Source organism: Ovis canadensis, chromosome 17 (assembly GCF_042477335.2).
Source record: "Ovis canadensis isolate MfBH-ARS-UI-01 breed Bighorn chromosome 17, ARS-UI_OviCan_v2, whole genome shotgun sequence".
Classification (NCBI taxonomy): Eukaryota; Metazoa; Chordata; class Mammalia; order Artiodactyla; family Bovidae; genus Ovis; species Ovis canadensis.
The window spans coordinates 59,785,753-59,810,641 of NC_091261.1; the positions used below are offsets into that span (position 1 = coordinate 59,785,753).

General features: G+C 43.6%; 1 long non-coding RNA gene across 6 annotated transcripts in view; it reads right to left on the minus strand.

Annotated features, from left to right (window-relative positions):
* The window catches only part of LOC138422277 (uncharacterized), a 74,324-nt gene extending 55,932 nt beyond the window's left edge, over positions 1-18,392 (minus strand). For all 6 annotated transcript variants that reach the window (XR_011249831.1, XR_011249828.1, XR_011249829.1 and 3 more), the window contains exon 1: positions 18,141-18,392. This is a non-coding gene — a long non-coding RNA (uncharacterized lncRNA). The remainder of the gene's footprint in view (positions 1-18,140) is intronic.
* Between the last annotated feature and the right edge of the window lie 6,497 nt (positions 18,393-24,889).

Genomic DNA, 24,889 nt, shown 5'->3' on the forward strand with positions numbered 1-24,889 from the left:
TGTCAAATCACAGGGTGGCTGCCTGGCTCTCCTGGAAAATTAGACCATGTTCCGTCCCATTAGGTTTCCTACGGCTTGGGCGGCTCATTGCACTGAGTAAGTGGCTCCATCTGCAAGCTGCCCACCCCTGGAGAGAGATCGGGCCTTGCAGTCACCATCCGTGAATGCGCTGCCTCATCAGCCAAAGGTAAATATTTTCCAGAAGCAAGATGATTCTAGAGAGATCCGGAAAGGCAGTCAAGTCCGCCCGGAGGTCCTCCACAGCCTTTTTCTTTGTCTTTTCCAAGCTTTCCTGTCCCTTTTCTCTGCTCTCAATTAAAAACAGCAAAGGAGACACAGATGTTAAAAGAACAGACTTTTGGGCTCAGTGGGGGAAGGAGAGGGTGGGTTGATTTGTGAGAAGGGCATTGAAACATACACATTACCATATGTAAAACAGATAACCAGTGTGAGTTTGATGCATGATGCAGGGCACCCAAAGCTGGTGCTCTGTGACAACTTGGAGGGATGGGGTGGGGAGGGAGATGGGAGGGGGTTCAAGGTGGAGGGGACACGCACCTATGGCCGATTCACGTTGATGTATGGGAAAAGCGATCACAATATTGTAAAGTAATTATTCTCCCATTTAAAAAAATAAATAAGTTAAACAGAAACTTTTTAAAAAGTCATTTGAATTATAAAGGAAGATAAAAGCCTACAGGGACTTCCCTGGTGGTTCAGGGAAGACTGACTAGACTCCCTATGCAGGGTCATGGGTTTGATTCCTGGTTGGGAAACTGAGATCCCATATGCCTGCACAGCATGGCCAATAAATAAATAAAATTTAAAAAGCAGAGATTTTCAGAATGGATTTTTTAAAAAGTCTAGTGGTTCCTTCATCTAATCTTGACTAGGGCACTTCCCTAAAGGGTATCAGAGTTTTTACACATGATCTTTACCTGAGGGGTAAAACCTACAGCAGACTGACTGACCAAACGTGTCTGCAAAGATACATTCACATTATCTGCTTTATGGTTTTTTTTTTTAATTTTATTGAAGTGTAGTTGATTTACAATGTTGCACTAATTTCTGCTGTATAGCAAAGTGACTTAGCTATACATATATATATATATATTTGTATTTTTCCATTATTATTTGTCACAGGATATTGAATATAGTTCTCTGTGCTCTACAGTAGGACCTTGTTGTTTATACACTATATATGATAGTTTGCATCTGCTGTTCCTGCTGCTGCTAAGTCGCTTCAGTCATGTCCGACCCTGTGTGACCCTATAGATGGCAGCCCACCAGGCTCCACCGTCCCTGGGATTCTCCAGGCAAGAACACTGGAGTGGGTTGCCATTGCCTTCTCCAATGCATGAAAGTGAAAAGTGAAAGTGAAGTCGCTCAGTCGTGTCTGACTCCTAGTGACCTCATGGACTGCAGCCTACAAGGCTCCTCTGTCCATGGGATTTTCCAGGCAAGAGTACTGGAGTGGGGTGCCACTGCCTTCTCCAAGTTTTCATCTGCTAACCCTCAAATCCCAATACATCCCTTCCTCACCTCCCCTCCCTCTTAGCAATCACTACTGCGATTCCCTGGTGGCTCAGCGATAAAGAATCTGCCTGCAACATAGGAGACATAAGAGATGCAGGTACGACCCCTGGGTCAGGAAGATCCCCGGGAGAAGGGCATGGCAACCCACTCCAGTAGTCTTGCCTGGGAAACCCCAGGGACCGAGGAGCCTGGCACACTACAGTCCACGGGGTCGCAGAGTCACACATCGGAAATGACTGGGCACACAGGCAGTCTAGAGCCTATGTCTCATTCACGTTACCTTAACGTGACACTAACAGTCTCACTATCCCAAGGTGAGGCCCACAGTCCCTCCCTTAGACCAGAACTGCAGCCTCAATAGAAGTTACACTGAGTGACTGTTGAGGCTTCACCATAAATGACCCACTTCATCTTTCAAAGGAGCAAAAGTTCAACAGTGTTATCTGGATTCTTGATCTCCTAATAAATTTGAATAAAAATTAATTCCCCAAATGGACTCACAGACATAGAGAACAGATTTGTGGCTGCCAGCGCAGGGACAGGGGGAGGGGGAGGGTGGGAAAGGAGGAAAGGATTAGGAGTTTGGGGTCAGCAGATACAAACTATTATCTACAGAATGGAGAAACAACAAGATCATACTGTAGAGCACAGGGGACAATATTTAATATCTGGTGATAAAATACGATAAAGGGTCAAAAATATTAGAGGTGTTGGCAGAACCTTCAAAAATTTGTCATGCCCCATTCTTGCCACAGAAACAGCCAGGATTCTATTACTGGCTGACAAACAGCAGTTTCTCTCTGGATTTGCTTAGCTGGGTCTATTTTTCCAATCCACCTTAAGAAGCCACACATCCTCAAAGGGGTTCCCAAAACCCTCTGAATTGAACATTTTAGAGTTGGTTTTCCCCTTCTTTTGCATTTTGCTGTCTTCCATCTGCTCTCTGGGATGAATTATTTTGTATTTCTATACTTTTGAGTGTGTGCTAGGAAATGACATAGCATATAAGTCCTGTTATGTGGCCATCACAGTAGCAAGTTTACTGAAGATGCTTGCCGGTAGTCCTGTGCTGAGGTAACACCTGGATGTGGTTGTCTTGTTTTGAGCATCTTAGAAGTGGGGCTGATTAGTCCGCAGTATCCAGACAGTGTAAACCAAAGTGTGCTGCTCATTTTAATTTATGCAAAAGCATAAAGGATCAAAGTTCCCCAAGTTTATACTGGAAACCAACAGCCATAGATCAGCAGACTCTCATGGGGTGACAGTCTCAAACAAAAATGGCCAAAGGAATGTTGGGAAACAGACCTGCAAGATCTTGTGTATTGAGAGTTCATCAAAGGCAATTTTCAAAGATAAGAACCTATTTGTTGTCCTAATAAATAGAAATTAACCACATTACTGAATGTGACACTTTATTGTTCATGATCATTATGAAGATCTGTACCTGCAGGCTCAGTGGGAATTTGGAAGGTGAAGGTGTCCATCCCTATCAAGAAAGCCAGGGTATGACATATCTGGTATCCACTCCACTCCTCCACTCAGTGCAGACACTGCTAATCAATCACAGCACCCAGTATCCACTCCACACCTGCACTCAAGGCAGACACTGCTAATCAACCCCAGCACAGGATGGTACTCTTTCCATCAGGGGCCAGATTTGTCTTCAGAATTCTTCTCACCACAATGCTCCTGAGTGCAACCAATTAGCCTATGAAACAAAAACCTGTTTTTCATCCTCAAATCAGAAATGTGGCTAAATATCCAATCTGGAGTATTATTCAACAGTTTTAAACATATGAGGAAGCACTACTCCACTGACTCGGAAAGTCGGCCAAGATATCCTGGAGTACACAAACCAATACAAACAGCACACACAACACACACAAGGAGACTCATCCAAGTCTGAAGACAAACAAGCAGGTGCCAATCTCTCTCCTTTCGTTGCAAGCCCTGGCCCATGTCACAACGTGGGAGGCAGGTCGGGGAAGAACTCACACACGTGCAGCCAGACATCAGATCTGTCTAATTAGCTGCCTAAGAGCTAGAAAGTGATATTTGGAGGATGCTGCAGGGAGCAAGCTAACACACATTTAAACAGAAGCCTTTGGAGGGGATGTCTGGAGACAGATAAAAGACTGAGCTGTCATCGCTGGTCTTAATTGGCAGATCACAGTTCTGACAAATGTGCTGAAGATAACCATTCAGTGCACTGGTCCTGTGGCGGGGGGGCAGTGGGGAGGGTGACTTCATTAACTATGGATCCCAAGATTCTCTCGACAACGGACCACTTTCAGTCAGAAAGATGATTGCTCCTCCTTGGTTACTGGCCTCCTTTTCCTGTAACTTTCTGCCACTCTATTTAAAAAAAAAAAAAAAAAAAAAAAAAACTTGGATTGATTTCCATCTTGACAGCTGTCTTTGGCGTTCTCTTTTTAGGCTGACCCTATTTCGCAGAAAAAGATGTTTCTCTTTTCATTTCTACCCCTTCAATGTGATCTGCTTAAAGTACTGTGTTACTTCATCCAAGGTGAGCTCAGAAACAAAATCATCCCTCCACTTTTGGGCCATTGTGGAGTATTTTCAAATTTTCAAGGATCCAGCCCCCATCTACACTGGAGTAAAGAGTTATTTATCCAAACTTTTCAGTCCCCATCAATCAATGAGAGCAAATTACTGCTATATTCACTTTAAAAGGAATCAAAAGTCCAGAATGCCCATGTGATTATGTTTGAATTTCCACTCAGTGCTTATTAGCTGATCAATATTAACTCAAACTAAGGAAATTTAAGACACGCCCCCCAATAAATCTTGCCCCAAAAAGGAAAAAATAAATTCAGATCCTAGTAGAAAAAATATATATGGATTTTACATAGAAAGATAAATCAAGTGGAGTTAAGAGTTACTTATTTTAGCTAAATACTTTTCCAGAATTCTTCTCAGAAGGCAAGAGAACAGATTAAATAGGAAAGAATATGTACCATAAATCAGAATAATTACATTATTTTACTACCTTGTTGGCTCAGTTTTCTCCTGACAAGATGTTTAAATTAAGAGGAGATGCTTTTTCACATTTAAAACATTTTATAATACACTCAGCCACTTCTAAATCATAGTAAAATATATATCATTCTATAAAGAAGGATAGCAACTCAGGTTGAATTCTAAGCTCATTGGGCAGTCAGCAATTCAGACCATTAGGACATAAATTATCATTTGTGTGTGGATGAAGAAAGATCAGTTCTGGTGAAGAAGATAGTAAATCTGAATTAGAATAGTGGCTTCTTGAGTCTCATTGTAAGCAGAAGCCTCTTCTGAAATATACTCATCTCTCCACATATGGTAAGTTCCCCTCCATCAACAAGTATTAATTTGGGTGAAGAGGAAGATTAAACTTTATTACGTTCCAGATGAATCCTTTCCAAGTCCTAAAACAGTGCATGTAATTAGATTGAATTCTCAGATATTTTCTAATCAACTTGGGGATATTTGTGAGAAAAATCAAGCTTTAAACAGCAGGAGATGCTAAGAAGTAGGTTTCAACTGGCATCCGGACCTGTCCATTAAGCTCTCAATTTTTATAACTATTTTCCAACATTATTCCTTTTATTTCCTTTTACTTGTTGTTAGAAAGCTAAATAGGCTCATATTATCATATTTTAAAACTCCATTTTTATTACCACTCTCTCCAAATCTTAACCCAAATGGATTGCTGTTGACATATAAGACAGGCAGATAAATGACATTTTTACATTATCAGTCTAAAAACCATAGTTCCATCCATTTGCAGCAATTTTATACTCAAGTTTTATGAAAGCAGTATTGGATAAAGTTTAATTAATGATTAACTATTAAATTAATAAATGCAAATGACATTACAATGCTTTGTAGACCTTTAACTCCAACAATCTGCTTGGCACCAAAAGGAAAAAAAAATCAATTTCTTTTCTTTTCATCATCACAAAGGAAGGTCCTGGGAGAATTAAGATTATTTCTTCAGTCTTTCTTCTTGGTCCAACATCTATTTAAAAACTATGGACTTCTGGCAGTTGGAACTAATTAAAAGAACTAATGTTTAACAGACATAGAAAACAAACTTACAGTTAACAAAGGGGAAAGGGGGGAGAGGGATAGATTGGGAGTTTGAGATTAACAGATACACACTACTACATATAAAATAGATTTTTTAAAAAAGACCTGACGTATAGCATATGGAGCTATACTCAATAGCTTGTAATAACATATAATGGAAAATAATCTGGAAAACAATAGCTATATACATGTGTATGGCAGAATCACTTTGCTGTACATCTGAAACTAACATTGTAAGTCAACTATATTTATAAACAAAGAATTCACATTTATGAATTGCAAGCTATGGATCAAATACTGTGCTGGGTATTCTATATACTTATTTAATGAACCTTTCCTCTGTACATATTAGATAGGTATGGAAGACATCTCTAAGCTTCCTTATATGCCTCTATCCTTTTGCTTACAACACTGTGATGGACTGCATCCTTATCCTCAGTCTCCATATCTGGGAGTTCCCTGGTGATCCAGTGGCTAAGACTCCACACACCCAGTGCAGGGGGCCCAGGTTCGATCCCTGGTCAGGGAACCAAGATCCCATGTGCAGCAACTAAAATGAACCTGCATGCTACAAGAAAGAGTGAAGATACCACATTATGCGACGTAAGATCCACACGCTGCAATGAAGATCCAAGATACCATGTGCCGCAACTAAGACCTCAGTTCAGTTCAGTCCAGTTCAGTGCAGTCGCTCAGTCGTGTCCAACTCTTTGCGACCCCATAAATCGCAGCATCCCAGGCCTCCCTGTCCATCACCAATTCCTGGAGTTTATTTAAACTCATGTCCATCGAGTCAGTGATGCCATCCAGCCATCTCATCCTCTGTCGTCCCCTTCTCCTCCTGCCCCCAATCCCTCCCAGCATCAGAGTCTTTTCCAATGAGTCAACTCTTCACATGAGGTGGCTGAAGTACTGGAGTTTCAGCTTCAGCATCATTCCCTCCAAAGAAATCCCAGGGCTGATCTCCTTCAGAACGGACTGGTTGGATCTCCTTGCAGTCCAAGGGACTCTCAAGAGTCTTCTCCAACACCACAGTTCAAAACCATCAATTCTCTGGCGCTCAGCTTTCTTCACAGTCCAATTCTCACATCCATACATGACCACTGGAAAAACCATAACCTTGACTAGATGGACTTTGGTGGCAAAGTACTGTCTCTGCTTTTCAATATTCTATCTAGGTTGGTCATAACTTCTCTTCCAAAGAGTAAATGTCTTTTAATTTCATGGCTGCAATCACCATTTGCAGTGATTTTGGAGCCCAAAACCAAATAAATAAATGAATATTTAAAAATTAAATAAATAAAATGATCAAATAAGACATTTCTGAAAGAAAAGACTAAATCTGAATTTTAATTATCTAGAAAGACAGTCTGCTATGACTTATTCATTCTATGTTGCTAGAGGGAGTTGTTTTATGATTAACTCTCTTTTCCATTAAAACAAAAGTATTAGTTTGTAGAGGGATCATTAGGCTAGTCATTTAATACGTTTGATTCACATAACAAATAAATGTGTTAGGTCCTATTCCCTTCAGTTAATCCATGAAAATATTACATTTGCTTAAGTTAATTAAGCTTGTTTAATTTTTGCTGCATTTTAATGAGTTCATTTATAAGAAAATAAACTTAAGAGGACAGTGTATATTTCCTGGATCAAAATAAGAAAAACAAAAGGGTTCCAAATTAGAATCCACAGATAACACTCAGAAAATTCTGTTTAAATTCAGCATCTTTTTATTTTTAAAGTGCCTGGTATTTCAACTGATTCCAAGGACTGTTGTTCAGTTGTTGTGTCCAACTCTTTGCAACCCCATGGACTGCAGCACACCAGGCTTCCCTGTTCTTCACTGTCTCCCAGAGTTCACTCAAACTCATGTCCATTGAGTCAGTGATGCTATCTAACCATCTTATCCTCTGCTGCCTGCTTCTCCTTTTGCCCTCAATCTTTCCCAGCATCAGGGTCTTTTCCAGAGCTGGCTGTTCACATCAGATAGCCAAAGTAGGATCCAGATTAGTGATTCACAGGTCATATCTTCCAAAGCCATGAAATGATGCTTTAAGTCACCACTGCCTATTCCTCCTTTTCCACTTTCAATCATGATTTATCAGCCTTTGGGTAGGAAAAACTATTCAAGGTGTTTCTTAATGCCCTTCTTCTCATGAAAGAGAGGAGGTTCATAATCCCATGAAACCTAGATGCCTTCTGCCAGTGTCTACTAGGCTGTTGTTTAATCTCAGCTCAGCAGAGATCAAGATGACAGTAAAACTCCCTGATGTCACATTATGGCATGTAATAATGTAATATAGTCTACCTATAATGCTTAGCATATCAGAAGGACTTTATTTTTCCAAAGCTCAAGCAGGTCTTTGTCCATGAGTGTGTGTGTGCTCAGTCATGTCAGACTCTTTGTGACCCCATGGACAGTAGCCCACAAAACTCCTCTGTCCATGGAAAAGATACTGGAGTGGGTTGCCATTTCCTCTTCCAGGGGATTCTCCTAATCCAGGGACTGAACCCACATCTCCTGCATCCCCTTTGTTGGCAGACAGATTGTTTACCACTGTGCCACCTGAGATGACAGCCTAAAACAGTGATCCAACTGTTTTCCAGCTCATTCTCCAACTGTGAATAGAGCAAGAAGAGATAAAAATTGCCTTTGCATTATCCACCTGACTCAGCCACTGGCCAGTCCCTACAGCTCAACCTCGGCCACGAGGCCTGGTTGATTGTGATACTTTTGATTTGTTTAATCCACAAGTATGTACTGAGCACCAACTATACGCAACACACTTACCTAGACATGGATGATCCTTCAGGGAGGATGACTTCAGTGATCAGGAAGTTTTTTTGTTTGTTTTTTTACAGTGAAACAGATAAACAATCAAATAAATATACAGCAGGTCGATGGTAATTAATGCCAAACAAAAAAGAAGCAAAATAAAGCAGGATAAGAGAATAGAGAGTGAAAACAAGTTGTTTTTTCTTAAATTTATTTTATTGAAGTGTAATTGATTTACAGTGTTGTGTTAATTTCTGCTATACAGCAAAGCTATCAGGTTATACATTCTTCTTCATATTCTTTTCCATTATGGTTTATCACAAGATATTGAGTATAGTTCACTGTACGATACAGTAGGATCTTACTGTTAATCCATTCTCTGTATAACTGTTTGCATCTGCTAACCCTAAAATCCCAGTCCTCCCCTCCCTCAACCCTCCCACAACCTCAGCAACCATAAGTCTGTTCTCTGTCTGTGAGTTTGTTTCTGTTTCGTAGACAAGGTCATTTGTGTTGTATTTTAGATTCCACATATAAGTGATATTATACAGTATTTGTCTTTCTCTGACTTACTTCACTTAGTATGATAATCTCAAGGTCCATCCATGTTGCTGCAAATGACATGATTCCATTGTTTTTTATGACTAAGAGTTGTTATTTTCAATTGGGTATTCAAGGAGAGCTTTAACTGCAAAGGTGACAACCAAGGATGAGTACGATGAGAATTGATAATAACTGTAGGGGTCCTTTGTTGGTGTTATATTCACCATGTGGCATGTATCAACAAACTTATAATCCTGCAAAGCAGATTCTGTTATTACCTCCTGTTTTAAGGCAAATGCAAAAGTTACATTGTCTTTTACACAAGGTCACCCCCATTAGTAACTGGTTGTCGTGTTGCCAAAGCAGTTTATTTTTGAATCATGAATTAAAAGGAGTAGCACATTTACTGGGCTCTAGGATATGAACTGCTGGCAACCTTACTCTGACTTTCTTGTTGATTGTTCTGGAGTGGGCTGAGTTGAACTGGCCATCATCACTGATTGATGTATTTCTAGATAGCAGGTGGACCCATCATAGAATCATGCATTCCTTCATAGAGGCAATGACTTATCTGATCAACATGTGGAATATGTATTAGCTGCCTTACTCTAAGCATCTTTATCAATGTCGATTTTATCAATACTGCCTAGAAGTGCTGGGACATTACGCCATCATACTGTTACTGACCAGGGTTCTTGGCCTTCCCCAATCAATAGGAATTGACTAGAGGCCAGACAAGAAATTCAGCCAAGGCTTTACTGGGGGTCCCTGCTATACAGCGGGGAGCCAGAACAAGTAACAGGTTCCCTTGCTTGCTCACTTCCTGAGGGTGGACTAGCTTGTTCCTTACACTGGGTGAGGGTAGGGGTATGTCCAGAGGAGAGCATGGCAACCCATTCCAGTATTCTTGTCTGGAAAATCCCCATGGACAGAGGAGCCTGGCAGGCTGCAGTCCATGGGGTCGCAAAGAGTCAGACACGACGAGCAACTAAGCACAGAAGAGCACAGGGGTGTGTCCATGGGTCTGGCCAGAGGGATGGCTTAGGTGGTTTGCCCTCCCCTTAGGTGGTGTTGAGCGCAGGGGGCATGCTCTGTACAAATCTTGCTTTTGCTCCAGGCTCTTCAAAATGGCAGTTGTGTTTATGGTCTTTGGGGTTTGGGGGGATTTTTTTTTGGTCTCTTTGTATATTTCATTCAGAATTTCCCCCAACTGCACATCCACACAGTTATTTTTAGTCTCATACTGTTTCTTTGTATTTTGTTGCTGGAGGAAAGGAGTGTCCAGCTACAAGCAAAAGGTCCCAGGTCCCAGCCTATCACAACCCCTTGCTATAAATACTAGATGAATGACCATTTTAAATTTGACATACTTCCTGGGCAATTGCTGGTAACTGGGAAGGAATCAGGATACACGGATGTGCAAGGTTTGAGCAGCAGCGTTTTCTTCTTCCTCTATGCTATAGAGACTGCTTGCTTAGTCGCTCAGTCCTATTCTACTCTTTGCGACCATTTGAATTGTAGCCTACCAGGCTCCTCTGTCCATGGAATTTTGGGGGCACAAATATTGGAGTATTTCCTCCTCCAGGGGATATTTCCAACCAGGGATGGAACACCTGTCTCCCGTGTCTCCTGCATTGTAGGCAGATTCTTTACCTCTATGCTTTAGTGTCTGCTGGCTAATCACATTAGAAAACTGGCCAGGAAGGAGGTTTGTGCTAGATTGGGAATGGTGAAAACAAATTGCAAAAATCTAGGAAGGAGTCATAAGCAATTTAATTAATTAGACACATTCAATTCATTAGGAAATTGTCTGAATGAAAGCTTATTCTAGGTAAGGACAATTAAATCCAACCCATGACAATGGAGAAAACATGATGCCAAAGATGGAACACAGTTTTGAAATTTCTGCAAGAGGAGAAATGACTGAAATATATAATTGAAGATATTTTAAGACATCAATAAGTTTCCATCTCAAGGCTCCCTGGGCCATTCTGTCTGCCTGGAATGTTCCCACTCCAAATTTTCCATTCCTCACTTCGCTGGTGGCTCAATGGTAAATAATCCATGTGCAATGCAGGAGACTTGGATTCGATCCCTGGGTTGGAAAGATCCCCTGGAGAAGGAAATGGCAACCCACTCCAGTATTCTTGCCTGGGAAATCCCATAGACAGAGAAGGGGGGTCCATGGGGTCGCAAAAGAGTCAGACACAACTTGAGCGACTAAACAACAGTGATTTATAATTCAAATTGCCACTCAAATGTTACCACTCTCAAAGGAACTTTCTTGATCCTCCTCCCAAAGTCACAACCCCCACCTCAATTATATCTTCTGATTGTATTTGCATCAAATTAACCTTTGCTTAATTATTCATTTATTCATTCAGCTATGTGTTTTTTGTCTTTGCTGCTAGAATGTAAGCTCCAAGAAATTAAGAATCTAGTCTACCCACATGGGCTGCTCTTTTCCTAATGCCTAGAAAACCACTTGTTCTAGGAGTTACCCAGTAACGGAATGTCTCACTTACTTTATAAGTGAACAAGTTGGAGAAAAGGAATGTTAAATATCTGTCTAAGGTCGTGTTGTAATTGTTGTTGTTTAGTTGTTTGTTTAGTTGTTAAGTCATGTCTGACTCTTTATGACCCCATGGACTATAGCCCCCGAGGCGGCCCTGTCCACGGGATTTTTCAGGCAAGAATAGTAGAGTGCTTTGCCATTCCCTTCTCCAGGGGATCTTCCCAACCCAGGGATCAAACCTGCATCTCCTGCATTGCAGGCAGATTTTTTACCACTGCACCCTTGGGAAACTCCATGTTATAATAGGGAAGAACAAATTTGACTCCATAGTAGATCTATTTCTTTTACTTTCACCTTTGTATTTTATTGCTTTTGTTATAAGTTAAGAATGTTGCCTAGAGCCTGAAATACATCGGATCCTCAAGGCTCTGACCTTAAAGGTATAGCACTTTTCCTTTCATACAGAGATAAAAAGTTGCAGAATGGAGAATAATATTACTGTTGGAGGTTTACAGGAGCATCATCACCTGACCTACATAGACAACTGCAAGAACAAAAGATCCCTACACCAAGCAGTTTGCAGCAACCAACCACGCCCCTCCTTTATCCTGCCTTTAAAATGCTCTGCTAAAACCTTTCAGGGAATTTGGGGTTTGGGGGGCATAGAACTACCACGTGTCTCTTTGCATGGCAATACAATAATATTTCTCTGTTCCAAACTCCAATGTTTTGGTAGTATTTGGTAACACTATTGATACCCAGAGGCAGAGTTCAGTCTCAAATGTTAAGACCCTTGACTATTGGTGGATTCAGCTTTCCAGACTCCTGGTGAAAAAATTCCTAATACATGGATGTTTCATGGTGGATATTAAAACGAACACTGATGCTTTGGAGACACATGATTTTTTTTTTTTTTTTTGCTTTCTTTTGTTTGCACAATCATGTCTTGTCACCCAGGAAAGTTGAGCATGGAAACTTTTCTGAAACACACACATTTCACCTCCAGAAGGAAATCAGATGTTTTTCTTCCACCGATGACATGAGCAATTTAGAAAATAATCTGCAGCATGAAGGCATTTCACAGTAACGCCAATAAGATTGAACAAATCTCATTAATATAAGATATACTTACTTGGAAATCATCCCAATTCTATTACACAAGGAAACTATTGTAATTAAGTCACAGTGTGTTTCTGTTATTTAGGAAAATAAGCAATTACACTCTGCATCCTTGAGAGCTACTGCTAATCGGGTTTCACTGAGCTTATACTTCTGCAGTGTTGCCTGCAACGAAATCTGATCATCTGATATCAAGGACCCAGCTCAGGGCAATGGACTGCCTCATACAAAAGCTTTGTTAGTGCCTCAGCAACCCTGCCTGATCAACCGCAGGTCACACAGCAAGCTGACTGCTGGCACAGACTCACGGTGTCTTTGATTATGAAACACACAAGGATATTCATTCAGCAGACAGTGACTGAGGACATTCCAGGCCTGTGAGAAAAAATGGGCCACACTGTGGAGCTTGCTACATAACGGAATTATAAAGAACTGAGAGAGTTATGCAGATGACAACACCCTTATGGCAGAAAGTGAACAGGAACTAAAAAGCCTCTTGATGAAAGTGAAAGAGGAGAGTGAAAAAGTTGGCTTAAAGCTCAACATTCAGAAAACTAAGATCATGGTATCTGGTCCCATCATTTCATGGGAAATGGATGGGGAAACAGTGGAAACAGTGTCATACTTTATGTTTCTGGGCTCCAAAATCACTGCAGATGGTGACTGCAGCCATGAAATTAAGATGCTTACTCCTTGGAAGTAAAGTTATGACCAACCTAGACAGCATATTGGAAAGCAGAGACATTACTTTGTCAACAAAAGTCCATCTAGTCAAGGCTATGGTTTTTCCAATGGTCATGTAGGGATGTGAGAGTTGGACTGTGAAGAAAGCTGAGCACTGAAGAATTGATGGTTTTGAACTGTGGTGTTGGAGAAGACTCTTGAGAGTCCCTTGGACTGCAAGGAGATCCAACCAATCTATTCTAAAGAAGATCAGTCCTGGGTGTTCTTTGGAAGGAATGATGCTAAAGCTGAAACTCCAGTACTTTGGCTACCTCATGAGAAGAGTTGACTCATTGGAAAAGACTCTGATGCTGGGAGGGATTGGGGACAGGAGGAGAAGGGGACGACAAAGGATGAGATGGCTGGATGGTATCGCCGACTCGATGGACGTGAGTCTGAGTGAACTCCGGGAGTTGGTGATGGACAGGGAGGCCTGGCGTACTGCAATTCACGGGGCCGCAAAGAGTTGGACACCACTGAGCGACTGAACTGAACTGAACTGAGCCGAGAGAGTTAACTTAGGCAGGGAGTCTAGAGCACTTTAAGGAGGAGGTGAACATTCTAGCTCATGCTTTCCTTAAGCCTTGTACAACAATTACCGGAGAACTGGCTTTTCTTTAGGTCCAGAGCTGGTAATTACACAGCCAGTGTCTTGCTCATGGAAATTCTTTTCTTGGGCTATATGTTACTGATTAAAAGTGTAACAAATCTTGTCTGGGAACCCATTTCTCAAGAGTTGTACCCCTGATTACACAACAACAGTATATCTTGCCCAGAGACATTGTAGAGACATTGCCTGGAACCCATTCTCCCTGGCTAATCTTGTGCTGACGTTACCTCAGGAAGTATGCCTTGGGAAAGGGTTAGGTGAAACTCTTACAACCTTGAGGTATTGTTTTAACCTTTTCTCAGCAGCCAGTTCAGAAGTATACAATGACCTGCTTAATCTAGTGAGGATGGGTAATCTTTCTGCCCCTTTCTGATGTCTATGTCAGAAGCTTTCTCTGTCCCTTTATACTTTAAGAAAACTTTGCTACACGATCTGAGTAACAGATCCATCTTTGGTCTTAGAGTTAAATTTTCTCCTTCAGAGACCATGATTACCAGCACTGTTCACTCGATGTGTAAGCTATCAGAACCTTCAAATCAACTTAAAGATGCACCAATATCACAAAATAGGCTATTTGAGGGCTGAAAAGAATTTCACTCCAATATTCAAGGCATGCTTGCCCTTTGTGTGCCCTATCTGTAGTTACTGAAAAAGAAAAGTTTTGATTTATTCTGAGTATGTACTAACCTGGTTGAATGAAAACTTAGAGCTTCTAGGGTCTCACCTTCCCCCTACAAGGAAATACAAGAAAACCCTCAGAACGCCGAACAAAAGAAGATCCTAATAATATTATCTCAACGCTTTGATCCATGTGAATTTATTATGTGAGCTAACAAATTGCCCCGTGCATTAAGCCAGTTTCAATTGAGTTTCTCTCATTTGCAGTCTTAAATAATATATTAATAAAGCTAGAGAATAATGTGAGGTAATGCATAAATTGTTTCTAAAACATGTTGTATGTGGAGTAAAGGATAAAGTATTGAAGAGAAGGTAGAGATCAATGTGGGTGTATCAGTTAGCTGTGGCTAAATAACAAGTAACTCCAACAATTTGACATAAATAAGCATCTATGATCATGCTCCCTGGTCTTCATATTAGCTATAGCAGCTCTTCGGACTACAGATCTGTGCATCTTTGGGTCAGCTAAAGAAGCACATATACGTTGACCTGGTTTTTCACTTTTAGAAATATTCAGGTATATCCAAGGAAACAGGGACAACAATATTTCTATAAAGAACAACCCCACTGCCAAGCTCTCTGAATGTATCTAGTCCCCAAACAAGGAGCCTGTTAGTGTGACTCTCATTTCCTTTGGCTTGACATTAGCTGTTAGAACACTTTCAAATGTGCTCCTTTTACTAATCTCTTCTGTCCTCCTTTATAATCACGTGATTTTCAAATTCATTTACTCACACGGCCTCACAATGAGCATTCATTACAATACTATTTAAAATCAAGACTTTTTCTGCTTTTCTAACCCAAAGCACTGGGTTTTTGCACTGAAAAGCTTTTAAAATTCTTATCACAGTATTGCAGGCAGTTTGTAAGTTATATTCTATTAAAACGATTCTACCTAAGGTTGTCACAATTCAGAGATTACAGCTTCTGCAGGATGTTTTGTTAGGAATATATTCATATACTCACTTTGTCAGACACATCCCATGAGTCTACATTTAACATCTCATCTGATAGCATAATTCAACAGAAAGGATAAAATAAGCAATATTTATTAATATTATGCAATAGATATTATGGGAATATTAGATAGGCACACATTGGCATCCCAAAGCAAACATGTCTGTGTTTCTAGCAGCACAAGCAAGGCCAATGAGGAAAAGGGGAGGAAGAGTGTTGAGGGGAAGAGGCATAAAATGCGAAAACCTGGACTTGCCGGGTGGTCCAGTGGTTAAGAATCCACCTGCCAGTGCAGAAGACCAGTTTTGATTCCTGGTCTAGGAAGATCTCACATACCACTGCACAACTAAGCCAGTGCTCCCCAACTACTGGGCCCGCACTCTGGAGCCTGGGAGCCACAACTACTGAGCCCACACAGCACAACTTCTGAAGCCTGCACACGCTAGGGCTTGTGCTCTGCAACAAGAGAGGCCACGGCAATAAAAAGCCCATGCACCAGGACTAGAGAGTAGCCGCCACTCGCCGCAACTAGAGAAAGCCCTCTTGCAGCAACAAAGACCCAGGGCGATCAAAAATAGATAAGTAAATAAAAATTTTAAATATATACAGTTTAAAAAAATGTGAGCCCGTCTCCTAATTATGTAACTCTGGTTATATATTTACTTTTTCTCATGCAATCTTTCTTATTTCTTCTAAAAGGAATGCAAAATTCATTCTCACAGAAGTAATAAACACCATCTGAGTTGTTATCTGAGTTTGAAAACATTACTACTTGATGAAATAGTGTAAGAAAATATATGCCCTATGATCCAGATATCCACAGATAACACAGTTTTGTATCCAGACATAATTTTCTGAGGGTGTAGAGTTGGAAAATCACATTTGGACTTCTCAGGCCCAATATCTCGATCAGTAAGGCCACGGTGGCCACCTGGCAACCTATTGCAAGTATCTTGGTTGGTCCCCAGTACCTTGCCAACTAGAACCCCTCTGCTAATTTCTAAGGATTCCCTGGTGACTCATCAGTAAAGAATCCACCTGGGACAAGGATTTGATCCCTGGGTTGGGAAGATCCCCTGGAGAAGGAAATGGCAACCCATTCCGGCATTCTTGCCTGGGAAATCCCATGGACAGAGGATCCTGGAGGTCTATATCGTGTCGCAAATAGCTGGACACAACTTGGTGACTGAACTTAGCAACTGAACAACAACAACAATGACGACGATCTTACTCCTTAAAAAAGATCTTCTAAAGCAGACAGACAAGACAAGAGAAGACAAGATTCGGTGGGGTCCGCAAAGATGCAGCCCTACTGAATAATTACACCAGAAAAGGAAGCTCCAGCCAATCTCACATACCACCATTCACTTGCCACTCACAAATCCATTCATTAGGCAAGTATTCGCCAGCATTTCTTTGTGCTTTACATCATACAGCTCAAATATTTTAAGGACTGAAGAAGAAAAAGAAAATTTCAAGACTCTGTCACAACTACACAGCTTGGTTGTTGGAGCAGGAAAGCAGCCAGAGATGATGAATCAATGAAAATGTGCCACTGTATTCTAACACTTGATTTACAAAACAGATGATGGACTGGATTTGGCCCCTGGCTGTAGTTTTCTGATTCCTGATCTAAGAAAAAGGAGGTTTTTGTACTTCTTACATAAAGACTCCTGAACAGAAAAGATGGTGATGAATAAAATCTGTATACAGATGGTGAACCGTGTCCTTTGTCCCCAAAGTGGAAAGGAGGAAGTAAAACACAGAATTAAAATAAGAGTCCTGGAAACTGAGTCAGATCAGCAATAGTTTATGAGCACTACAGATTCTGAACTCCACTTGGTTTGAAATGCAATTTTCCTTATGGGAAACACCAACAAATAATTCTTCAGGATACACAGGCCTTATTAGAGTCTTGAAGGTGAAGCCCCCTCACCCCCAGTCTCTCTACCCGAACCCCCCAAACTGCTTTTATCTCAATCTCAGGTGCCTCCGGGTGGTCCCATATTCCTGGCAAGAAACTAGCGCTGTAATCTTGCCTTCCTCCGTAGGCCAACATCGGCTCTTGGGACCCCAGAGTTGTGGAGAAGGGGGCCCAAAAACCTGGATTATCTAGGAGCGGTGGAGTAAGACCCCACAGTTGTAGGGATGGAGGTGATGAGAGTTCTCTTCAACTTCCGTGATGACAGGTTGACTGAACTAGGAGCAGGGCAGGGACCCCTCGTGTGAGGTAGTAAAGCAAGTCAGGCCACGCCTACCCCAGGACCGCAGTTTGACTGACCGGGGAGCAGGAAGTTGAGAGACCATCCACAGAACTCTCTCCTTGGCCACGTCCTTTTATCGACACTGGGGCACCACCTTGAGATGCAAGAGCAGGCAAACTGGCCCCCAAAGCCCCAGGGCTCCAGAAAGGAGCCATCCATTCAGGGAGGAGGACACGCCCCTGCACTGGCGCCCCTGGGCGAACAGCCAGCTAGCCAGATCCCCCGCACAAACTCCAGGTTCAGGTTCCCTCCTCCCAGAAGCACCTGGAGGCCGGATGCTTCCCGAGCCGCCAGTATCAGCGCCACAGCCGCCCGCCCTCGCCTTACTTCTGCTCCTGCGTCTCCCGCCGCCTCCCGGAACACCAGGGCGTCACTAGCAGTCGAGTCACCGGCCGTGCTGCTTCTGCGATGTCCGCGCCCGGTCCAGCCCTCCTCCCGTCGGAAGACCAATTCCCGTACACCCAGACCCCTAGAGTGGTTGCGGGTGACCCCCAGCTCCCAGGAGCCGCCAGACTTCGCGCGCTCTGGACCAGACCGCCCCCGACACGCCCAGACACGCCCAGGCTCCGCCCCCACCCTGCCCACCCAGGCTCCGCCCCCACCCTGCCCACCCAGGCTCCGCCCCCACCCTGCCCACCCAGGCTCCGCCCCCACCCTGCCCACCCAGGCTCCGCCCCCACCCTGCCCACCCAGGCTCCGCCCCCACCCTGCCCACCCAGGCTCCGCCCCCACCCTGCCCACCCAGGCTCCGCCCCCACCCTGCCCACCCAGGCTCCGCCCCCACCCTGCCCACCCAGGCTCCGCCCCCACCCTGCCCACCCAGGCTCCGCCCCCACCCTGCCCACCCAGGCTCCGCCCCCACCCTGCCCACCCAGGCTCCGCCCCCACCCTGCCCACCCAGGCTCCGCCCCCACCCTGCCCACCCAGGCTCCGCCCCCACCCTGCCCACCCAGGCTCCGCCCCTACTTCGCTTGCCTCTCTGGTCGGTCCTGGTCGGTCCTGGTCGGTCCTGTCTCTAGTTCATTCCACCAGCGACTCCGCATCCTCACCACTTTCGGACCCTACCCCACTCCCGACCTCCCACCCACACTCCCCACCTCCCGTCCCAGTTCCATCTCCGGAAATGCCTATTCGCCACCCCTGTCCCTGTCCGTAACCTCCGCCCGGCCCCGCTGCCCAGGCCCTCCCTGGAAGGGAGGTGAGTACCAAAGCGCAGTGTGACAACACCCAGATCCTTCCAGGAGAAGATAACCATGCCCTGGAGGCGTCTGGGAGGATGCACTCCTCCGACTGATAAATTTCATGTGGCCACGCCCTTCTTTCAAGCTCTGGGTCGCAGCCCTAGAGAGCTCTGCCCACATGATAAGGTACAGAGCCCTTTGGGGCTCTTGGGTACTGGAGCCTTTCTGCGACCCAAATTTCTTTGATTATAAGAAATAGCCTTTATTTAGCCTACATGACCTTGCCTGAGTGCCAGTGGGCAGATTTAAGCAGTTGTTAATTAGGGAAGGGAGGGGATGCAAGACCAGGAGAAAAGAGTCAAGAGCAGCCTTAGGGCAAAGTCCTGTTTCCCTGTGAATGGATACACACAGCAATATCTTCGACTTTATTTTACAGACACTGAAACCCCTTCCTGGAGAAAGAAATGGCAACCCACTCCAGTATTCTTGCCTAGGGAATCCTGTGGACAGAGGAGCCTGGTGGGATGCTGTCTATGGGGTCACACAGAGTCTGACATGACTGAAGTGACTTAGCATTCATGCATGCATTGGAGGACGAAATGGCAACCCACTCCAGTATTCTTGCCTGGAGAATCCCAGGGACAGAAGAGACTGGTGGGCTGCCATCTATGGAGTCGCACAGAGTCGGACACGACTGAAGTGACTTAGCAGCAGCAGCAGCAGCAGCCAAAACCCCTTTCAGGTAGGAGAAGCTAAGTGTTAATGATGTTGTGCTACCCACAAGCGTGTGACAGTTGGCCCTGAAGGTTGATGATGCTGACTCCCACTTACTTCATCACCAACTCATCAGAAGAGGGTCCATGAGCTGATCACGCCCTCTTTGAATAATTACTATAAAACTTGTCACTATCTTCCCCAAGTTGGGAGGCATGGATTTGAGGGCATTATCCCTCTATGTCCCCCTTCGCCTGGCAAAACAATAAAACTGTCCTTTTCTACTTCATCCAAAACTCTGTCTCCAAGATTTAATCCCATACCTATGTACAGAGAAGCTGAGCTTTCTGCATCACAGGCTTTCTGCCCACCCAGGCTCCGCCCTCACCCTGCCCATGCAGGGACTCAGGGACTACACAGAGACTCAGACCTGGAGCTGACCCTTCCACCTTCCCGTGGCCCTGCATATTGGGTGGTCAGCACGCCCTAGCCCTTAACTTTTAGGTGACACCCTGGGAGCAGGAAAGTGGTAAGATTAAAAGCCTTATGCGGTTTAATATAGAAAATTTTATAGTTGCAGGTTTTTTTCTGATTTTGCTTTATTATTATTATTATCATTATTGAGGCAAAATTTATAGAGCGTTATTATTAGTTGCAAGTGTACAACACAATAATTTGGTATTTTGTATGTAATGCATAATGATCACTGCTGTGTCTAGTTGACATAAGTCACCATGCAGAGTTTCAATTGTGTTGTGTGATAAGAACTTTCAAGACTTACTCTCTTAGAGTTGCATTTGTATTTTATATTTTATTTTATTTTTTGGCCTTGCCCCGTGACTTGCAGTATTTTAGCTCTCCATCCAGGCATCGAACCCAAGCCCTGAGCAGTGAGAACTTGGAGTCTTAACCACCAGACTGCCAAGGAATTCCCTACAGTTGCATTTTTAAAGAGGAAAAACAAGATGCAAAAAATAAGGACTCCATGTCACATCCGTATACATATGTCACAGCAAAAACCTTGAATAGTGGTTCCTCAGGAAGAGAACAGGGATGTAAGGACAGGGGAAAACTTAGTTGGTTAATTCATGCTCTTTCTGTACTGTTTGATTTATTTTCTTAATATGCTGGTATTGTCTATTCAAAAAAAAAAGTGGTATAAAGCAAACAAAAAGCATAAGTCGCTGCTGCCCTGACCTCGTAGTAGTGATGTCTGTGCAGTTAGGCTCCCCTCCCCACCCCACCCCCAACGCCCGCCCTGGTGTCTTTTCTCTCTGGTTTTCCCTGTGCTGGCCTATCTTAGGATGATGTTTCACGTGGAATTCCCTTGCTCAACCTCATGGTGATTACAGAATACTGAGTAGAGTTCCCTGTGCTATGCAGAGAGCTGCCTCTTAAAAAGTATACAGTATGGGGGACTTCCCTGGTGGTCCAGTAGTTAAGAATTTGCCTTCCAGTGCAAGGGACACAGGTTCAATCCCTGGTCTGGGAGGATCCCACATGATGCAGAGCAACAGAGCCACGTGCTGTAGCTACTAAAGCCTGTACGCCTAGAGATTATATTCCACAGCAAGGGAAGCCACCGAAATGAGAAGCCCTGCAGCCATTAAATAAATAAAGTGAAAGTGTTAGTCACTCAGTAGTGTCCAACTCATTGAGATCCTATGGACTGTAGCCCATCAGGCTCCTCTGTCCATGCGATTCTCCAGGGAAAAATACTGGAGTAGGTTGCCATTCCCTTCTCCAGTGAATCTTCCCGACCCAGGGATTGAATCTGAGTCTCCCACACTGCAGGCAGATTCTTTACCATCTGAGCCACCAGGGAAGCTTATTTTTAAAAGAAGATTTTTTTTTTTAATGTTTTTTAAAAAGAAAAGAGTCTGCCTTCCAATGCAGAGGACATAGGTTCCATCCCTGGTCAGGGAAATAAGATCTCACAGATTGCAGGGCAACTAAGCCCTTGGGTCATAACTAGAGAAAGCCCACTCGCTACAGTGAAGACCCATTGCAGCCAAAATTTAAAAAATAAAGTGTATACAATATGCTGTTTTGGGTGGTGTGGTCTTGCTTTAGAACCCCAAGAGCCTGTGTTATGATTCTCCCACTGGGAGTTCCATAAGCTTCATACTGCATCTTTCTCCCCATAGGTACCTCAGGCATTGTGGATCCATCCATCTGAAGCTTCACTCCAAACATTAGAACTGATTGCATCAAACCCTGGACTGACTGCAATGCCTCTTCGTGTTGTTGGCTCTACTCAAACCTGGCAGCCTTGCACATCACTTGATAGATGGTGGTGTTTCGCCTGGAACCCAAAGAGAGACCCACTAGACCTTGTGCTTTTGTCACTGTTTTATTGGATACTGCCCTTTGCCTTTCTCTTCAGAGAGGATGTCTGCCTGCCTGTGACCCCTAGATGTGGTTCAGCGTCCCTGCAATGTGGATCCCCAGATCTTCCTGTCCTCTGGAGCACATGTGTCTTTCCAAGGCCTCCAGTAAAAGGCACTAGCCACGTTTTACTCATTCTGTCCAATCAGCACCATGTTTTTGACATGAACCAACACGATCTTCAGTGGTGATAAAAGAAATGCTCACATTTTGAGGTAAAGGGAAGTCATTCTGGCTTATTCATGAGTTAACTTGAAATTGTTTATGTTTGACTGCACTGGGTCTTGGAGAAGGCAATGGCACCCCCACTCCAGTACTCTTGCCTGGAAAATCCCATGGACAGAGGAGCCTTGTAGGCTGCAGTCCATGGGGTCGCGAAGAGTCAGACACGACTGAGCGACTTCACTTTTCACTTTCATGCATTGGAGAAGGCAATGGCAACCCACTCCAGTGTTCTTGCCTGGAGAATCCCAGGGATGGGGGAGCCTGGGGGGCTGCCATCTATGGGATCGCACAGAGTCGGACATGACTGAAGTGACTTAGCAGCAGCAGCACTGGGTCTTCGTTACTGTGTAACGACTTTCTGTAGTTTCAGTGAGTGGGGTCTACCCTTCCTTGCAGTGCATGGCCTTCTCATTGCAGTGGCTTCTCTGATGGCAGAGCACTGACCCTAGGGTGAATGGGCTCAGTAGTTGTGGCTCCTGAGCTTAGCTGTCCTGAGCATGTGGGATCTTCCCCAACTAGGGATCAAACCCGTCTCCTGCATTGGTAGATGGATTCTTAACCACTGGACTAGCAAGGAAATTTCAAGTTAACTTGAATTTGATGCTAACTAGAGAAGGGGATGACAGAGAATGAGATGGCTGGATGGCATCACCAATTCAATGGACATGAATTTGAGTGAACTTCAGGAGTTGGTGATGGATAGAGAGGCCTCAGTTAGTTCAGTCGCTTAGTCGTGTCCGACTCTTTGGGACCCCATGAATTGCAGCACACCAGGCCTCCCTGTCCATCACCAACTACGGGAGTTCACCCAAACTCTTGTCCATTGAGTCGGTGATGCCATCCAGCCATCTCATCCTCTGTCGTCCCCTTCTCCTCCTGCCCCCAATCCCTCCCAGCATCAGAGTCTTTTCCAATGAGTCAGCTCTTCGCATGAGGTGGCCAAAGTATTGGAGTTTCAGCTTTAGCATCAGTCCTTCCAAAGAACACCCAGGACTGATCTCCTTTAGAATGGACTTGTTGGATCTCCTTGCAGTCCAAGGGACTCTCAAGAGTCTTCTCCAAAACCACAGTTCAAAAGCATCAATTCTTCGGTGCTCAGCTTTCTTCACAGTCCAACTCTCACATCCATACATGACCACTGGAAAAACCATAGCCTTGACTAGACGGACCTTTGTTGGCAAAGTGATGTCTCTGCTTTTCAATATGCTATCTAGGTTGGTCATAACTTTCCTTCCAAGGAGTAAGCATCTTTCAATTTCATGGCTGTAATCACCATCTGCAGTGATTTTGGAGCCCAAAAAAATAGTCTGACACTGTTTCCTCTGGTTCTCCATCCATTTCCCATGAAGAGATGGGACTAGATGCCATGATCTTACTTTTCTGAATGTTGAGCTTTAAGCCAACTTTTTCACTCTCCACTTTCACTTTCATCAAGAGGCTCTTTAGTTCCTCTTCACTTTCTGCCATAAGGGTAGTGTCATCTGCATATCTAAGGTTATTGATATTTCTCCCGGCAATCTTGATTCCAGCTTGTGTTTCTTCCAGTGCAGCGTTTCTCATGATGTACTCTGCATAGAAGTTAAATAAGCAGTGTGACAATATACAGCCTTGACGTACTCCTTTTCCTATTTGGAACCAGTCTGTTGTTCCTTGTCCAGTTCTAACTGTTGCTTCCTGACCTGCATATAGGTTTCTCAAGAGGCAGGTCAGGTGGTCTGGTATTCCCATCTCTTTCAGAATTTTCCACAGTTTATTGTGATCCACACAGTCAAAGGCTTTGGCATAGTCAATAAAACAGAAATAGATGTTTTTCTGGAACTCTCTTGCTTTTTCCATGATCCAGCAGACGTTGGCAATTTGATCTCTGGTTTCTCTGCCTTTTCTAAAACCAGCTTGAACATCTGGAAGTTCACGGTTCACGTATTGATGAAGCCTGGCTTGGAGAATTTTGAGCATTACTTTACTGGGTGCCTGGCGTGCTGCAATTCCTGGGATCGCAGAGTCGGACATGACTGAGCGACTGAATTGAACTGAACTGAACTGAAAACAGCCTATTTGTGGTCTATGAAACAGACATTCTTCATCTGCTTTCATTATTAGAGAAAAGGACACATTGACCAAAAGTAAAAATGCCCAAGTTAAAAATAAAGATCAAATGCCTCTCTTCCTGGGATGCCAATGCTGGTTTTCCTTTGATGATAACACTCCCTTCCCACGTGCCAAAGCCATGCTGACTTGCTGTGTACATGTTGATCTGTGTGTGTATTTCCTTGAAATATATCCCTGACTTGTTTAATGTTCTTTCTTCTGACAAGATATAAAACTGTGTTGGAACCCATGCTTCTCTAGAGCAGTTTCTCAGAGTCATCTGGGAAGATAGTCCCTAGGCTATAGTCCTCAGTTTGGCTCAGATAAAATTATTTTCTATTCTTTTTTGTTTCTTGCCTTTAAACAAAAATTATTTGGCTGTGCTGGGTTTTACTTGAGGCTGTAGGATCTTCAATCTTTGTTGCAGCATGCAAGATCTTTTAGTTGTGGCATGCAAATTCAGTCGTGGCATGTGGGATT